The sequence below is a fragment of the Mesoplodon densirostris genome, chromosome 7 (assembly GCF_025265405.1).
Source record: "Mesoplodon densirostris isolate mMesDen1 chromosome 7, mMesDen1 primary haplotype, whole genome shotgun sequence".
Classification (NCBI taxonomy): domain Eukaryota; kingdom Metazoa; phylum Chordata; class Mammalia; order Artiodactyla; family Ziphiidae; genus Mesoplodon; species Mesoplodon densirostris.
Window position 1 is genome coordinate 51,117 of NC_082667.1, and position 18,928 is coordinate 70,044.

Consider the following 18,928-nt stretch of genomic DNA (forward strand, 5'->3'; position numbering starts at 1 on the left):
CCCTGACCCTAACACGTTTCCGTACCCTCACCTGTGCCCTAAACCTTGCCGTTCCCTAACGCTAACCCTAGCACGGAATGGAAACCTACCACCACACCTACACCTTACCCTACGCCGTACGCTAATCCTAATCTGTACGCTGACACTGACCCGTGCGTCAGCACGTACCCTGACCCTAACATGTTTCCGTACACTCACCTGTGCCCTTAACCTTGCCGTTCCCTAGCCCTAACCCTAGCCCGGAACGGAAACCTACCACCATCCCTACACCTTACCCTACGCCGTACCCTAATCCTAATCTGTATGCTGACAATGACCCGTGCGTCATCACATAACCTGAGCCAAACACGTTTCCGTACCCTCACCTGTGCCCCGAACCTTGCCATTCCCTAAGCCTAACCCTAGGCCGGCACGAAATCCTACCTCCAACCCTACACGTTACCCTACGCCGTACCCTAATCCTAACCCGTGCGTCAGCATGTACCCTGAACCTAACACGTTTCCGTACCCTCACCTGTGCCCTAAACCTTACAGTTCCCTAACCCTAACCCTAGCCCGAAACAGAAACCTACCACCACACCTACACCTTACCCTACGCCGTACCCTAATCCTAATCTATACGCTGACACTGACCCGTGCGTCAGCACGTACCCTGACCCTAACATGTTTCCGTACACTCACCTGTGCCCTAAACCTTGCCGTTCCCTAGCCCTAACCCTAGCCCGGAACGGAAACTTACCATCATCCCTACACCTTACCCTACGCCGTACCCTAATCCTAATCTGTATGCTGACAATGACCCGTGCGTCAGCACATAACCTGAGCCAAACACGTTTCCGTACCCTCACCTATGCCCTAAACCTTGCCGTTCCCTAAGCCAAAACCTAGGCCGGCATGGAATTCTACCACCAACCCTACACGTTACCCTACGCCGTACCCTAATCCTAACCCGTGCGTCAGCATGTACCCTGACCCTAACACGTTTCCGTACCCTCACCTGTGCCCTAAACCTTGCCGTTCCCTAACCGTAACCCTAGCGCGGAATGGAAACCTACCACAAAACCTACATCTTACCCTACGCCGTACCCTAATCCTAATCCGTACGCTGACACTGACCCGTGCGTCAGCACGTACCCTGACCCTAACATATTTCCGTACCGTCACCTGTACCCTAAACCTTGCCGTTCCCTAACCCTAACCCTAGCCCGGAACGGAAACTTACCACCAACCCTACACCTTTCCCTACACCGTACCCTAATCCTAATCTGTATGCTGACATTGACCCGTGCGTCAGCAAGTACCCTGACCTTAACACGTTTCCGTACCCACACCTGTGTCCTAAACCTTGCCGTTCCCTAACCCTAAGCTTGCCCAAACGGAAACCTACAACCAACCTTACGCCTTACCCTACGCCGTACCCTAATCCTAATCCGTACGCTGACACTGCCCCGTGCGTCAGCAAGTACCCTGACCCTAACACGTTTCCGTACCCTCACCTGTTTCCTAAACCTTGCGGTTCCCTAAACCTAACCCTAGCCCGGAACGGAAACCTACCACAAAACCTACACCTTACCCTATGCCGTACCCTAATCCTAATCCGGACGTTGACACTGACCCGTGCGTCAGCACGTACCCTGACCCTAACATGTTTCTGTACACTCACCTGTGCCCTAAACCTTGCCGTTCCCTAACCCTAACCCTAGCCCGGAACGGAAACCTACCACCATCCCTACACCTTACCCTACGCCGTACCCTAATCCTAATCCGTACGCTGACATTGACCCGTGCGTCAGCAAGTACCCTGACACTAACACGTTTCCGTACCCTCACCTGTGTCCTAAACCTTGCCATTCCCTAACCCTAACCCTAGCCCGGAACGGAAACCTACCACCATCCCTACACCTTACCCTACGCCGGACCCTAATCCTAATCCGTACGCTGACACTGACCCGTGCGTCAGCACGTACCATGACCCTACCATGTTTCCGTACACTCACCTGTGCCCTAAACCTTGCCTTTCCCTAACCCTAACCCTAGCCCGGAACGAAACCTACCACCATCCCTACACCTTACCCTACGCCGTACCCTAATCCTAATCTGTACACAGACAATGACCCGTGCGTCAGCACATACCCTGAACCTAACACGTTTCCGTACCCTCATCTGTGCCCTAAACCTTGCCGTTCCCTAAGCCTAACCCTAGGCCGGCACGGAATTCTACGACCAACCCTACACGTTACCCTACGCCGTACCCTAATCCTAACCCGTGCGTCAGCATGTACCCTGATCCTAACACGTTTCCGTACCCACACCTGTGCCCTAAACCTTGCAGTTCCCTAACCCTAACCCTAGCCTGGAACGGAAACCTACCACCAACCCTACACCTTACCATACGCCGTACCCTAATCCTAATCCGTACGCTGACACTGACCCGTGCGTCAGCAAGTACCCTGACCCTAACACGTTTCCGTACCCACACCTGTGTCCTAAACCTTGCCGTTCCCTCACCCTAACCCTAGCCCAAACGGAAACCTACCACCAACCCTACACCTTACCCTATGCCGTACCCTAATCCTAATCCGTACCCTGACACTGACCCGTGCGTCAGCAACTACCCTGACACTAACACGTTTCCGTACCCTCACCTGTGTCCTAAACCTTGCCGTTCCCTAAGCCTAACCCTAGACCGGCACGGAATCCTACCACCAACCCTACACGTTACCCTACGCCGTACCCTAATCCTAACCTGTGCGTCAGCATGTACCCTGACACTAACACTTTTCTGTACACTCACCTGTGCCCTAAACCTTTCAGTTGCCTAACCCTAACCCAAGCCCGTAATGGAAACCTACCACCAACCGTACACCTTACCCTACGCCGTACCCGAATCCTAACCCGTGCGTCAGCATGTACCTTGATCCTAACACGTTTCCGTAACCTCACCTGTGCCCTAAACCTTGCCGTTCCCTAACCCTAACCCTAGCCCAAACGGAAACGTACCACCAACCCTGCACCTTAGCCTACGCCGTACCCTAATCCTAATCCGTACGCTGACATTGACACGTGCGTCAGCAAGTACCCTGACCCTAACACGTTTCTGTACCCTCACCTGTGCCCTAAACTTTGCCGTTCCCTAACCCTAACCCTAGCCTGGAATGGAAACCTACCACCAACCCTACACCTTACCCTACGCCGTACCCTAATCCTAATCCGTACGCTGACACTGACCCGTGCGTCAGCACGTACCCTGACCCTAACACGTTTCCGTACACTCACCTGTGCCCTAAACCTTGACGTTCGCTAACCCTAACCCTAGCCCGGAACGGAAAACTACCACCATCCCTACACCTTACACTACGCCGTAACCTAATCCTAATCTGTACGCTGACAATGACCCGTGCGTCAGCACATACACTGACCCTAACACGTTTCCGTACACTCACCTGTGCCCTAAACCTTGCCATTCCCTAAGCCTAACCCTAGGCCTGCACGGAATCCTACCTCCAACCCTACACGTTACCCTATGCCGTACCCTAATCCTAACCCGTGCGTCAGCATGTACCCTGACCCTAACACGTTTCCGTACCCTCACCTGTGCCCTAAACCTTGCCGTTCCCTATGCCTAACCCTAGGCCGGCACGGAATTCTACCACCAAACCTACACGTTACCCTACGCCGTACCCTAATCCTAACCCGTGCGTCAGCATGGACCCTGATCCTAACACGTTTCCGTACCCTCACCTGTGCCCTAAACCTTGCAGTTCCCTAACCCTAACCCTAGCCCGGAATGGAAACCTACCACCAACCCTAAACCTTACCCTACGCCGTACCCTAATCCTAATCCGTACGCTGACATTGACCCGTGCGTCAGCAAGTACCCTGACCCTAACACGTTCCGTACCCTCACCTGTGCCCTAAACCTTGCCTTTCCCTAACCCTAACCCTAGCCAGGAATGGAAACCTACCACCAACCCTACACCTTACCCTATGCCGTACCCTAATCCTAATCCGTGCGCTGACACTGACCCGTGCGTCAGCACGTACCCTGACCCTAACATGTTTCCGTACACTCACCTGTGCCCTAAACCTTGCCGCTCCCTAACCCTAACCCTAGCCCTGAACGGAAATCTACCACCATCCCTACACCTTACCCTACGCCGTACCCTAATACTAATCTGTATGCTTACAATGACCCGTGCGTCAGCACATACCCTGACCCTTACACGTTTCCGTACCCTCACCTGTGCCCTAAACCTTGCCGTTCCCTAACCCTAACCCTAGCCCGGAATGGAAACCTACCACCAACCCTACACCTTACCCTATGCCGTACCCTAATCCTAATCCGTATGCTGACACTGCCCCGTGCGTCAGCACGTACCCTGACCCTAACATGTTTCCGTATAATCACCTGTTCCCTAAACCTTGCCGTTCCCTAAGCCTAACCCTAGGCCGGCACGGAATTGAATGACCAACCCTACACGTTACCCTACGCCGTACCCTAATCCTAACCCGTGCGTCAGCATGTACCCAGACCCTAACACGTTTCCGTACCCTCACCTGTGCCCTAAACCTTACAGTTCCCTAACCCTAACCCTAGCCCGAAACAGAAACCTACCACAAAACCTAAACCATACCCTACGCCGTACCCTAATCCTAATCCGTACGCTGACATTGACCCGTGCATCAGCAAGTACCCTGACCCTAACACGTTTCCGTACCCTCACCTGTGCCCTAAACCTTGCCGTTCCCTAACCCTAACCCTAGCATGGAATGGAAACCTACCACCACACCTACACCTTACCCTACGCCGTACCCTAATTCTAATCCGTACGCTGACACTTCCCCGTGCGTAAGCACGTACCCTGACCCTAACATGTTTCCGTACACTCACCTGTGCCCTAAACCTTGCCGTTCCCTAGCCCTAACCCTAGCCCGGAATGGAAACCTACCACCATCCCTACCCCTTACCCTACGCCGTACCCTAATCCTAATCTGTATGCTGACAATGACCCGTGCGTCAGCACATAACCTTACCCAAACACGTTTCCATACCCTCACCTGTGCCCTAAACCTTGCCGTTCCCTAAGCCAAACCCTAGGCCGGCACAAAATCCTACCACCAACGCTACACGTTACCCTACGTCGTACCCTAATCCTAACCCGTGCATCAGCATGTACCCTGACCCTAACACGTTTCCGTACCCTCACCTGTGTCCTAAACCTTGCCATTCCCTAACCGTAACCCTAGCGCGGAATGGAAACCTACCACAAAACCTACACCTTACCCTATGCCGTACCCTAATCCTAATCCGTATGCTGACACTGACCCGTGCGTCAGCACGTACCCTGACCCTAACATGTTTCCGTACCCTCACCTGTGCCCTAACCCTTGCCGTTCCCTAACCCTAACCCTAGCCCGGAACAGAAACCTACCACCATCCCTACACCTTACCCTATGCCGTACCCTAATCCTAATCTGTACGCTGACTATGACCCGTGCATCAGCACATACCCAGACCCTAACACGTTTCCGTACCATCACCAGTGCCCTAAAACTTGCAGTTCCCTAACCTTAACCCTAGCCCGGAACGGAAACTTACCACCAACCCTACAGCTTTCCCTACGCCGTACCCTAATCCTAATCCGTACGCTGACACTGACCACTGCGTCAGCAAGTACCCTGACCCTAACACGTTTCCGTACCCACACCTGTGTCCTAAACCTTGCCGTTCCCTAACACTAAAGCTTGCCCAAACGGAAACCTACCACCAACCTTACACCTTACCCTACGCCGTACCCTAATCCTAATCCGTACGCTGACACTGCCCCATGCGTCAGCAAGTACCCTGACCCTAACACGTTTCCGTACCCTCACCTGTGTCCTAAACCTTGCCGTTCCCTAACCCTAACCCTAGCGCGGAATGGAAACCTACCACAAAACCTACACCTTACCCTATGCCGTACCCTAATCCTATTGCGGACGTTGACACTGACCCGTGCGTCAGCACGTACCCTGACCCTAACACGTTTCCGTACCCTCACCTGTGTCCTAAACCTTGCCGTTCCCTAACCCTAACCCTAGCCCGGAACGGAAACCTACCACCATCCCTACACCTTACCCTACGCCGTACCCTAATCCTAATCCGTACGCTGACATTGACCCGTGCGTCAGCAACTACCGTGACCCTAACACGTTTCCGTACCCTCACCTGTGCCCTAAACCTTGCCGTTCCCTAACCCTAACCCTAGCCCGGAATGGAAACCTACCACCAACCCTACACCTTACCCTATTCCGTACCCTAATCCTAGTCCGTACGCTGACACTGACCCGTGCGTCAGCACGTACCCTGACCCTAACATGTTTCCGTACAATCACCTGTGCCCTAAACCTTGCCGTTCCCTAACCCTAACCCTAGCCCGGAACGGAATTCTATGAGCAACCCTACACGTTACCCTACGCCGTACCCTAATCCTAACCCGTGCGTCAGAATGTACCCTGACCCTAACACGTTTCTGTACCCTCACCTGTGCCCTAAACCTTACAGTTCCCTAACCCTAACCCTAGCCCGGAACGGAAACCTACCACCAACCCTACACCTTACCCTACGCCGTACCCTAATCCTAATCCGTACGCTGACACTGACCCGTGCGTCAGCACGTACCCTGACCATAACATGTTTCTGTACACTCACCTGTGCCCTAAACCTTTCAGTTGCCTAACCCTAACCCAAGCCCGTAATGGAAACCTACCACCAACCGTACACCTTACCCTACGCCGTACCCGAATCCTAACCCGTGCGTCAGCATGTACCTTGATCCTAACACGTTTCCGTAACCTCACCTGTGCCCTAAACCTTGCCGTTCCCTAACCCTAACCCTAGCCCAAACGGAAACGTACCACCAACCCTGCACCTTAGCCTACGCCGTACCCTAATCCTAATCCGTACGCTGACATTGACACGTGCGTCAGCAAGTACCCTGACCCTAACACGTTTCTGTACCCTCACCTGTGCCCTAAACTTTGCCGTTCCCTAACCCTAACCCTAGCCTGGAATGGAAACCTACCACCAACCCTACACCTTACCCTACGCCGTACCCTAATCCTAATCCGTACGCGGACACTGACCCGTGCGTCAGCACGTACCCTGACCCTAACACGTTTCCGTACACTCACCTGTGCCCTAAACCTTGACGTTCGCTAACCCTAACCCTAGCCCGGAACGGAAAACTACCACCATCCCTACACCTTACACTACGCCGTAACCTAATCCTAATCTGTACGCTGACAATGACCCGTGCGTCAGCACATACACTGACCCTAACACGTTTCCGTACACTCACCTGTGCCCTAAACCTTGCCATTCCCTAAGCCTAACCCTAGGCCTGCACGGAATCCTACCTCCAACCCTACACGTTACCCTATGCCGTACCCTAATCCTAACCCGTGCGTCAGCATGTACCCTGACCCTAACACGTTTCCGTACCCTCACCTGTGCCCTAAACCTTGCCGTTCCCTATGCCTAACCCTAGGCCGGCACGGAATTCTACCACCAAACCTACACGTTACCCTACGCCGTACCCTAATCCTAACCCGTGCGTCAGCATGGACCCTGATCCTAACACGTTTCCGTACCCTCACCTGTGCCCTAAACCTTGCAGTTCCCTAACCCTAACCCTAGCCCGGAATGGAAACCTACCACCAACCCTAAACCTTACCCTACGCCGTACCCTAATCCTAATCCGTACGCTGACATTGACCCGTGCGTCAGCAAGTACCCTGACCCTAACACGTTCCGTACCCTCACCTGTGCCCTAAACCTTGCCTTTCCCTAACCCTAACCCTAGCCAGGAATGGAAACCTACCACCAACCCTACACCTTACCCTATGCCGTACCCTAATCCTAATCCGTACGCTGACACTGACCCGTGCGTCAGCACGTACCCTGACCCTAACATGTTTCCGTACACTCACCTGTGCCCTAAACCTTGCCGCTCCCTAACCCTAACCCTAGCCCTGAACGGAAATCTACCACCATCCCTACACCTTACCCTACGCCGTACCCTAATACTAATCTGTATGCTGACAATGACCCGTGCGTCAGCACATACCCTAACCCTTACACGTTTCCGTACCCTCACCTGTGCCCTAAACCTTGCCGTTCCCTAACCCTAACCCTAGCCCGGAATGGAAACCTACATCCAACCCTACACCTTACCCTATGCCGTACCCTAATCCTAATCCGTATGCTGACACTGCCCCGTGCGTCAGCACGTACCCTGACCCTAACATGTTTCCGTATAATCACCTGTTCCCTAAACCTTGCCGTTCCCTAAGCCTAACCCTAGGCCGGCACGGAATTGAATGACCAACCCTACACGTTACCCTACGCCGTACCCTAATCCTAACCCGTGCGTCAGCATGTACCCAGACCCTAACACGTTTCCGTACCCTCACCTGTGCCCTAAACCTTACAGTTCCCTAACCCTAACCCTAGCCCGAAACAGAAACCTACCACAAAACCTAAACCATACCCTACGCCGTACCCTAATCCTAATCCGTACGCTGACATTGACCCGTGCATCAGCAAGTACCCTGACCCTAACACGTTTCCGTACCCTCACCTGTGCCCTAAACCTTGCCGTTCCCTAACCCTAACCCTAACCCTAGCATGGAATGGAAACCTACCACCACACCTACACCTTACCCTACGCCGTACCCTAATTCTAATCCGTACGCTGACACTGACCCGTGCGTAAGCACGTACCCTGACCCTAACATGTTTCCGTACACTCACCTGTGCCCTAAACCTTGCCGTTCTCTAGCCCTAACCCTAGCCCGGAATGGAAACCTACCACCATCCCTACCCCTTACCCTACGCCGTACCCTAATCCTAATCTGTATGCTGACAATGACCCGTGCGTCAGCACATAACCTTACCCAAACACGTTTCCATACCCTCACCTGTGCCCTAAACCTTGCCGTTCCCTAAGCCAAACCCTAGGCCGGCACAAAATCCTACCACCAACGCTACACGTTACCCTACATCGTACCCTAATCCTAACCCGTGCATCAGCATGTACCCTGACCCTAACACGTTTCCGTACCCTCACCTGTGTCCTAAACCTTGCCATTCCCTAACCGTAACCCTAGCGCGGAATGGAAACCTACCACAAAACCTACACCTTACCCTATGCCGTACCCTAATCCTAATCCGTATGCTGACACTGACCCGTGCGTCAGCACGTACCCTGACCCTAACATGTTTCCGTACCCTCACCTGTGCCCTAACCCTTGCCGTTCCCTAACCCTAACCCTAGCCCGGAACAGAAACCTACCACCATCCCTACACCTTACCCTACGCCGTACCCTAATCCTAATCTGTACGCTGACTATGACCCGTGCATCAGCACATACCCAGACCCTAACACGTTTCCGTACCATCACCTGTGCCCTAAAACTTGCAGTTCCCTAACCTTAACCCTAGCCCGGAACGGAAACTTACCACCAACCCTACAGCTTTCCCTACGCCGTACCCTAATCCTAATCCGTACGCTGACACTGACCACTGCGTCAGCAAGTACCCTGACCCTAACACGTTTCCGTACCCACACCTGTGTCCTAAACCTTGCCGTTCCCTAACACTAAAGCTTGCCCAAACGGAAACCTACCACCAACCTTACACCTTACCCTACGCCGTACCCTAATCCTAATCCGTACGCTGACACTGCCCCATGCGTCAGCAAGTACCCTGACCCTAACACGTTTCCGTACCCTCACCTGTGTCCTAAACCTTGCCGTTCCCTAACCCTAACCCTAGCGCGGAATGGAAACCTACCACAAAACCTACACCTTACCCTATGCCGTACCCTAATCCTATTGCGGACGTTGACACTGACCCGTGCGTCAGCACGTACCCTGACCCTAACACGTTTCCGTACCCTCACCTGTGTCCTAAACCTTGCCGTTCCCTAACCCTAACCCTAGCCCGGAACGGAAACCTACCACCATCCCTACACCTTACCCTACGCCGTACCCTAATCCTAATCCGTACGCTGACATTGACCCGTGCGTCAGCAACTACCGTGACCCTAACACGTTTCCGTACCCTCACCTGTGCCCTAAACCTTGCCGTTCCCTAACCCTAACCCTAGCCCGGAATGGAAACCTACCACCAACCCTACACCTTACCCTATTCCGTACCCTAATCCTAGTCCGTACGCTGACACTGACCCGTGCGTCAGCACGTACCCTGACCCTAACATGTTTCCGTACAATCACCTGTGCCCTAAACCTTGCCGTTCCCTAACCCTAACCCTAGCCCGGAACGGAATTCTATGAGCAACCCTACACGTTACCCTACGCCGTACCCTAATCCTAACCCGTGCGTCAGAATGTACCCTGACCCTAACACGTTTCTGTACCCTCACCTGTGCCCTAAACCTTACAGTTCCCTAACCCTAACCCTAGCCCGGAACGGAAACCTACCACCAACCCTACACCTTACCCTACGCCGTACCCTAATCCTAATCCGTACGCTGACACTGACCCGTGCGTCAGCACGTACCCTGACCATAACATGTTTCTGTACACTCACCTGTGCCCTAAACCTTGTCGTTCCCTAACCCTAACCCTAGCCCGGAACAGAAAACTACCACCATCCCTACACCTTACCCTATGCCGTACCCTCATCCTAATCTGTACGCTGACAATGACCCGTGCGTCAGCACATACCCTGACCCTAACACGTTTCCGTACCCTCACCTGTGCCCTAAACCTTGCCGTTCCCTAAGCCTAACCCTAGGCTGGCACGGAATTCTACCACCAACCCTACACGTTACCCTACGCCGTACCCTAATCCTAACCCTTGCGTCAGCATGTACCCTGACACTAAAACGTTTCCGTACCCTCACCTGTGCCCTAAAACTTGCAGTTCCCTAACCCTAACCCTAGCCCGGAATGGAAACCTACCACCAACCCTACACCTTACCCTACGCCGTACCCTAATCCTAATCCGTACGCTGACACTGACCCGTGCGTCAGCACGTACCCTGACCCTAACACGTTTCTGTACACTCACCTGTATGCTAAACCTTGCCGTTCCCTAACCCTAACCCTAGCCCGGAATGGAAACCTACCACCATCCCTACACCTTACACTACGCTGTACCTTAATCCTAATCTGTACGCTGACAATGACCCGTGCGTCAGCACATACCCTGACCCTAACACGTTTCCGTACCCTCACCTGTGCCCTAAACCTTGCCGTTCACTAAGCCTAACCCTAGGCCGGCACGGAATCCTACCTCCAACCCTACACGTTACCCTATGCCGTACCCTAATCCTAACCCGTGCGTCAGCATGTACCCTGACCCTAAAACGTTTCCGTACCCTCACCTGTGCCCTAAACCTTGCCGTTCCCTAACCCTAACCCTAGCCCGGACGGAAACCTACCACCATCCCTACACCTTACCCTACACCGTACCCTAATCCTAATCCGTACGCTGACATTGACCCGTGCGTCAGCAAGTACCCTGACCCTAAAACGTTTCCGTACCCTCACCTGTGCCCTAAACCTTGCACTTCCCTAACCCTAACCCTAGCCCGGAACGGAAACCTACCACCAACCCTACACCTTACCCTACGCCGTACCCTAATCCTAATCCATACGCTGATACTGACCCGTGCGTCTGCACGTACCCTGACCCTAACACGTTTCTGTACACTCACCTGTGCGCTAAAACTTGCCGTTCCCTAACCCTAACCCTAGCCCGGAACGGAAACCTACCACCATCCCTACACCTTACACTACGCTGTACCCTAATCCTAATCTGTACGCTGACAATGACCCGTGCGTCAGCACATACCCTGACCCTAACACGTTTCCGTACCCTCACCTGTGCCCTAAACCTTGCCGTTCACTAAGCCTAACACTAGGCCGGCACGGAATCCTACCTCCAACCCTACACATTACCCTATGCCGTACCCTAATCCTAACCCGTGCATCAGCATGTACCCTGACCCTAACACGTTTCCGTACCCTCACCTGTGCCCTAAACCTTACAGTTCCCTAACGCTAACCCTAGCCCGAAACAGAAACCTACCACAAAACCTAAACCATACCCTACGCCGTACCCTAATCCTAATCCGTACGCTGACATTGACCCGTGCGTCAGCAAGTACCCTGACCCTAACACGTTTCCGTACCCTCACCTGTGCCCTAAACCTTGCCGTTCCCTAACCCTAACCCTAGCATGGAATGGAAACCTACCACCACACCTACACCTTACCCTACGCCGTACCCTAATCCTAATCCGTACGCTGACACTGACCAGTGCGTCAGCAAGTACCCTGACCCTAACACGTTTCCGTACCCACACCTGTGTCCTAAACCTTGCCGTTCCCTAACACTAAAGCTTGCCCAAACGGAAACCTACCACCAACCTTACACCTTACCCTACGCCGTACCCTAATCCTAATCCGTACGCTGACACTGCCCCGTGCGTCAGCAAGTACCCTGACCCTAACACGTTTCCGTACCCTCACCTGTGTCCTAAACCTTGCCGTTCCCTAACCCTAACCCTAGCGTGGAATGGAAACCTACCACAAAACCTACACCTTACCCTATGCCGTACCCTAATCCTATTCCGGAAGTTGACACTGACCCGTGCGTCAGCACGTACCCTGACCCTAACACGTTTCCGTACCCTCACCTGTGTCCTAAACCTTGCCGTTCCCTAACCCTAACCCTAGCCCGGAACGGAAACCTACCACCATCCCTACACCTTACCCTACGCCGTACCCTAATCCTAATCCGTACGCTGACATTGACCCGTGCGTCAGCAACTACCGTGACCCTAACACGTTTCCGTACCCTCACCTGTGCCCTAAACCTTGCCGTTCCCTAACCCTAACCCTAGCCCGGAATGGAAACCTACCACCAACCCTACACCTTACCCTATTCCGTACCCTAATCCTAGTCCGTACGCTGACACTGACCCGTGCGTCAGCACGTACACTGACCCTAACATGTTTCCATACAATCACCTGTGCCCTAAACCTTGCCGTTCCCTAACCCTAACCCTAGCCCCGAACGGAATTCTATGAGCAACCCTACACGTTACCCTACGCCGTACCCTAATCCTAACCCGTGCGTCAGAATGTACCCTGACCCTAACTCGTTTCTGTACCCTCACCTGTGCCATAAACCTTGCTGTTCCCTAACCCTAACCCTAGCCCGGAACGGAAACCTACCACCAACCCTACACCTTACCCTACGCCGTACCCTAATCCTAATCCGTACGCTGACACTGACCCGTGCGTCAGCACGTACCCTGACCATAACATGTTTCTGTACACTCACCTGTGCCCTAAACCTTGTCGTTCCCTAACCCTAACCCTAGCCCGGAACAGAAAACTACCACCATCCCTACACCTTACCCTATGCCGTACCCTCATCCTAATCTGTACGCTGACAATGACCCGTGCGTCAGCACATACCCTGACCCTAACACGTTTCCGTACCCTCACCTGTGCCCTAAACCTTGCCGTTCCCTAAGCCTAACCCTAGGCTGGCACGGAATTCTACCACCAACCCTACACGTTACCCTATGCCGTAACCTAATCCTAACCCTTGCGTCAGCATGTACCCTGACACTAACACGTTTCCGTACCCTCACCTGTGCCCTAAAACTTGCAGTTCCCTAACCCTAACCCTAGCCCGGAATGGAAACCTACCACCAACCCTACACCTTACCCTACGCCGTACCCTAATCCTAATCCGTACGCTGACACTGACCCGTGCGTCAGCACGTACCCTGACCCTAACACGTTTCTGTACACTCACCTGTACGCTAAACCTTGCCGTTCCCTAACCCTAACCCTAGCCCGGAATGGAAACCTACCACCATCCCTACACCTTACACTACGCTGTACCTTAATCCTAATCTGTACGCTGACAATGACCCGTGCGTCAGCACATACCCTGACCCTAACACGTTTCCGTACCCTCACCTGTGCCCTAAACCTTGCCGTTCACTAAGCCTAACCCTAGGCCGGCACGGAATCCTACCTCCAACCCTACACGTTACCCTATGCCGTACCCTAATCCTAACCCGTGCGTCAGCATGTACCCTGACCCTAGCACGTTTCCGTACCCTCACCTGTGCCCTAAACCTTGCCGTTCCCTAACCCTAACCCTAGCCCGGACGGAAACCTACCACCATCCCTACACCTTACCCTACACCGTACCCTAATCCTAATCCGTACGCTGACATTGACCCGTGCGTCAGCAAGTACCCTGACCCTAACACGTTTCCGTACCCTCACCTGTGCCCTAAACCTTGCAGTTCCCTAACCATAACCCTAGCCCGGAATGGAAACCTACCACCAACCCTACATCTTACCCTACGCAGTACCCTAATACTAATCCGTACGCTGACACTGACCCATGCGTCAGCACGTACCCTGACCCTAACATGTTTCCGTACACTCACCTGTGCCCTAAACCTTGCCGTTCCCTAACCCTAACCCTAGCCCGGAACGGAAACCTACCACCATCCCTACACCTTACCCTATGCCGTACCCTAATCCTAACACGTGCGTCAGCACATTCCCTGACCCTAACACGTTTCCGTACCCTCACCTGTGCCCTAAACCTTGCCGTTCCCTAAGCCTAACGCTAGGCTGGCACGGAATTCTACTACCAACCCTACACGTTACCCTACGCCGTACCCTAATCCTAACCCTTGCGTCAGCATGTACCCTGACACTAACACGTTTCCGTACCCTCACCTGTGCCCTAAACCTTGCACTTCCCTAACCCTAACCCTAGCCCGGAACGGAAACCTACCACCAACCCTACACCTTACCCTACGCCGTACCCTAATCCTAATCCATACGCTGACACTGACCCGTGCGTCAGCACGTACCCTGACCCTAACACGTTTCTGTACACTCACCTGTGCGCTAAACTTTGCCGTTCCCTAACCCTAACCCTAGCCCGGAACGGAAACCTACCACCATCCCTACACCTTACACTACGCTGTACCCTAATCCTAATCTGTACGCTGACAATGACCCGTGCGTCAGCACATACCCTGACCCTAACACGTTTCCGTACCCTCACCTGTGCCCTAAACCTTGCCGTTCACTAAGCCTAACCCTAGGCCGGCACGGAATCCTACCTCCAACCCTACACATTACCCTATGCCGTACCCTAATCCTAACCCGTGCATCAGCATGTACCCTGACCCTAACACGTTTCCGTACCCTCATCTGTGCCCTAAACCTTGCAGTTCCCTAACCCTAACCCTAGCCCGGAATGGAAACCTACCACCAACCCTACACCTTACCCTATGCCGTACCCTAATCCTAATCCATATGCTGACACTGCCCCGTGCGTCAGCCCGTACCGTGACCCTAACATGTTTCCGTACAATCACCTGTTCCCTAAACCTTGCCGTTCCCTAAGCCTAACCCTAGGCCGGCACGGAATTCTATGACCAACCCTACACGTTACCCTACGCCGTACCCTAATCCTAACCCGTGCGTCAGCATGTACCCAGACCCTAACACGTTTCCGTACCCTCACCTGTGCCCTAAACCTTGCCGTTCCCTAAGCCTAACCCTAGCCCGGAATGGAAACCTACCACCATCCCTACACCTTACACTACGCTGTACCTTAATCCTAATCTGTACGCTGACAATGACCCGTGCGTCAGCACATACCCTGACCCTAACACGTTTCCGTACCCTCACCTGTGCCCTAAACCTTGCCGTTCACTAAGCCTAACCCTAGGCCGGCACGGAATCCTACCTCCAACCCTACACGTTACCCTATGCCGTACCCTAATCCTAACCCGTGCGTCAGCATGTACCCTGACCCTAGCACGTTTCCGTACCCTCACCTGTGCCCTAAACCTTGCCGTTCCCTAACCCTAACCCTAGCCCGGACGGAAACCTACCACCATCCCTACACCTTACCCTACACCGTACCCTAATCCTAATCCGTACGCTGACATTGACCCGTGCGTCAGCAAGTACCCTGACCCTAACACGTTTCCGTACCCTCACCTGTGCCCTAAACCTTGCCGTTCCCTAACCCTAACCCTAGCCCTGAACGGAAACCTACCACCATCCCTACACCTTACCCTACGCCGTACCCTAATACTAATCTGTACGCTAACAATGACCCGTGCGTCAGCACATACCCTGACCCTAACACGTTTCCGTACCCTCACCTGTGCCCTAAACCTTGCCGTTCCCTAACCCTAACCCTAGCCCGGAACGGAAACCTACCACCAACCCTACACCTTACCCTATGCCGTACCCTAATCCTAATCCGTATGCTGACACTGCCCCGTGCGTCAGCACGTACCCTGACCCTAACATGTTTCCGTACAATCACCTGTTCCCTAAACCTTGCCGTTCCCTAAGCCTAACCCTAGGCCGTCACGGAATTCTATGACCAACCCTACACGTTACCCTACGCCGTACCCTAATCCTAACCCGTGCGTCAGCATGTACCAAGACCCTAACACGTTTCCGTACCCTCACCTGTGCCCTAAACCTTACAGTTCCCTAACCCTAACCCTAGCCCAAAACAGAAACCTACCACAAAACCTACACCTTACCCTACGCCGTACCCTAATCCTAATCCGTACGCTGACATTGACCCGTGCGTCAGCAAGTACCCTGACCCTAACACGTTTCCGTACCCTCACCTGTGCCCTAAACCTTGCCGTTCCCTAACGCTAACCCTAGCACGGAATGGAAACCTACCACCACACCTACACCTTACCCTACGCCGTACGCTAATCCTAATCTGTACGCTGACACTGACCCGTGCGTCAGCACGTACCCTGACCCTAACATGTTTCCGTACACTCACCTGTGCCCTTAACCTTGCCGTTCCCTAGCCCTAACCCTAGCCCGGAACGGAAACCTACCACCATCCCTACACCTTACCCTACGCCGTACCCTAATCCTAATCTGTATGCTGACAATGACCCGTGCGTCAGCACATAACCTGAGCCAAACACGTTTCCGTACCCTCACCTGTGCCCCGAACCTTGCCATTCCCTAAGCCTAACCCTAGGCCGGCACGAAATCCTACCTCCAACCCTACACGTTACCCTACGCCGTACCCTAATCCTAACCCGTGCGTCAGCATGTACCCTGAACCTAACACGTTTCCGTACCCTCACCTGTGCCCTAAACCTTACAGTTCCCTAACCCTAACCCTAGCCCGAAACAGAAACCTAACACAAAACCTACACCTTACCCTACACTGTACCCTAATCCTAATCCGTACGCTGACATTGACCCGTGCGTCAGCAAGTAACCTGACCCTAACACGTTTCCGTACCCTCACCTGTGCCCTAAACCTTGCCGTTCCCTAAGCCTAACCCTAGGCCGGCACGAAATCCTACCTCCAACCCTACAGGTTACCCTACGCCGTACCCTAATCCTAACCCGTGCGTCAGCATGGACCCTGATCCTAACACGTTTCCGTACCCTCACCTGTGCCCTAAAAATTGCCGTTCCCTAACCCTAACCCTAGCCCGGATCAGAAACCTACCACCATCCCTACACCTTACCCTATGCCGTACCCTCATCCTAATCTGTACGCTGACAATGACCCGTGCGTCAGCACATTCCCTGACCCTAACACGTTTCCGTACCCTCACCTGTGCCCTAAACCTTGCCGTTCCCTAAGCCTAACCCTAGGCCGGCATGGAATTCTACCACCAACCCTACACGTTACCCTACGCCGTACCCTAATCCTAACCCGTGCGTCAGCATGTACCCTGACACTAACACGTTTCCGTACCCTCACCTGTGCCCGAAACCTTGCAGTTCCCTAACCCTAACCCTAGCCCGGAACGGAAACCTACCACCAACCCTACACCTTACCTTACGCCGTACCCTAATCCTAATCCGTACGCTGACACTGACCCGTGCGTCAGCACGTACCCTGACCCTAACACGTTTCCGTACACTCACCTGTGCGCTAAACCTTGCCGTTCCCTAACCCTAACCCTAGCCCGGAACGGAAACCTACCACCATCCCTACACCTTACACTACGCTGTACCCTAATCCTAATCTGTACGCTGACAATGACCCGTGCGTCAGCACATACCCTGACCCTAACACGTTTCCGTACCCTCACCTGTGCCCTAAACCTTGCCGTTCACTAAGCCTAAACCTAGGCCGGCACGGAATCCTACCTCCAACCCTACACGTTACCCTACGCCGTACCCTAATCCTAACCCTTGCGTCAGCATGTACCCTGACCCTAACACGTTTCCATACCCTCACCTGTGCCCTAAACCTTACAGTTCCCTAACCCTAACCCTAGCCCGAAACAGAAACCTACCACAAAACCTACACCTTACCCTACGCCGTATCCTAATCCTAATCCGTACCCTGACATTGACCCGTGCGTCAGCAAGTACCCTGACACTAACACGTTTCCGTACCCTCACCTGTGCCCTAAACCTTGCCGTTCTCTAACCCTAACCCTAGCCCGGATTGGAAACCTACCACCAACCCTACACCTTACACTACGCCGTACCCTAATCCTAACCCGTGCGTCAGCATGTACCCTGACCCAAACACGTTTCCGTACCCTCACCTGTGCCCTAAACCTTGCAGTTCCCTAACCCTAACCCTAGCCCGGAACGGAAACCTACCACCAACCCTACACCTTACCCTACGCCGTACCTTAATCCTAATCCGTACGCTGACACTGACCCGTGCGTCAGCACGTACCCTGACCCTAACACGTTTCTGTACACTCACCTGTGCGCTAAACCTTGCCGTTCCCTAACCCTAACCCTAGCCCGGAACGGAAACCTACCACCATCCCTACACCTTACACTACGCTGTACCCTAATCCTAATCTGTACGCTGACAATGACCCGTGCGT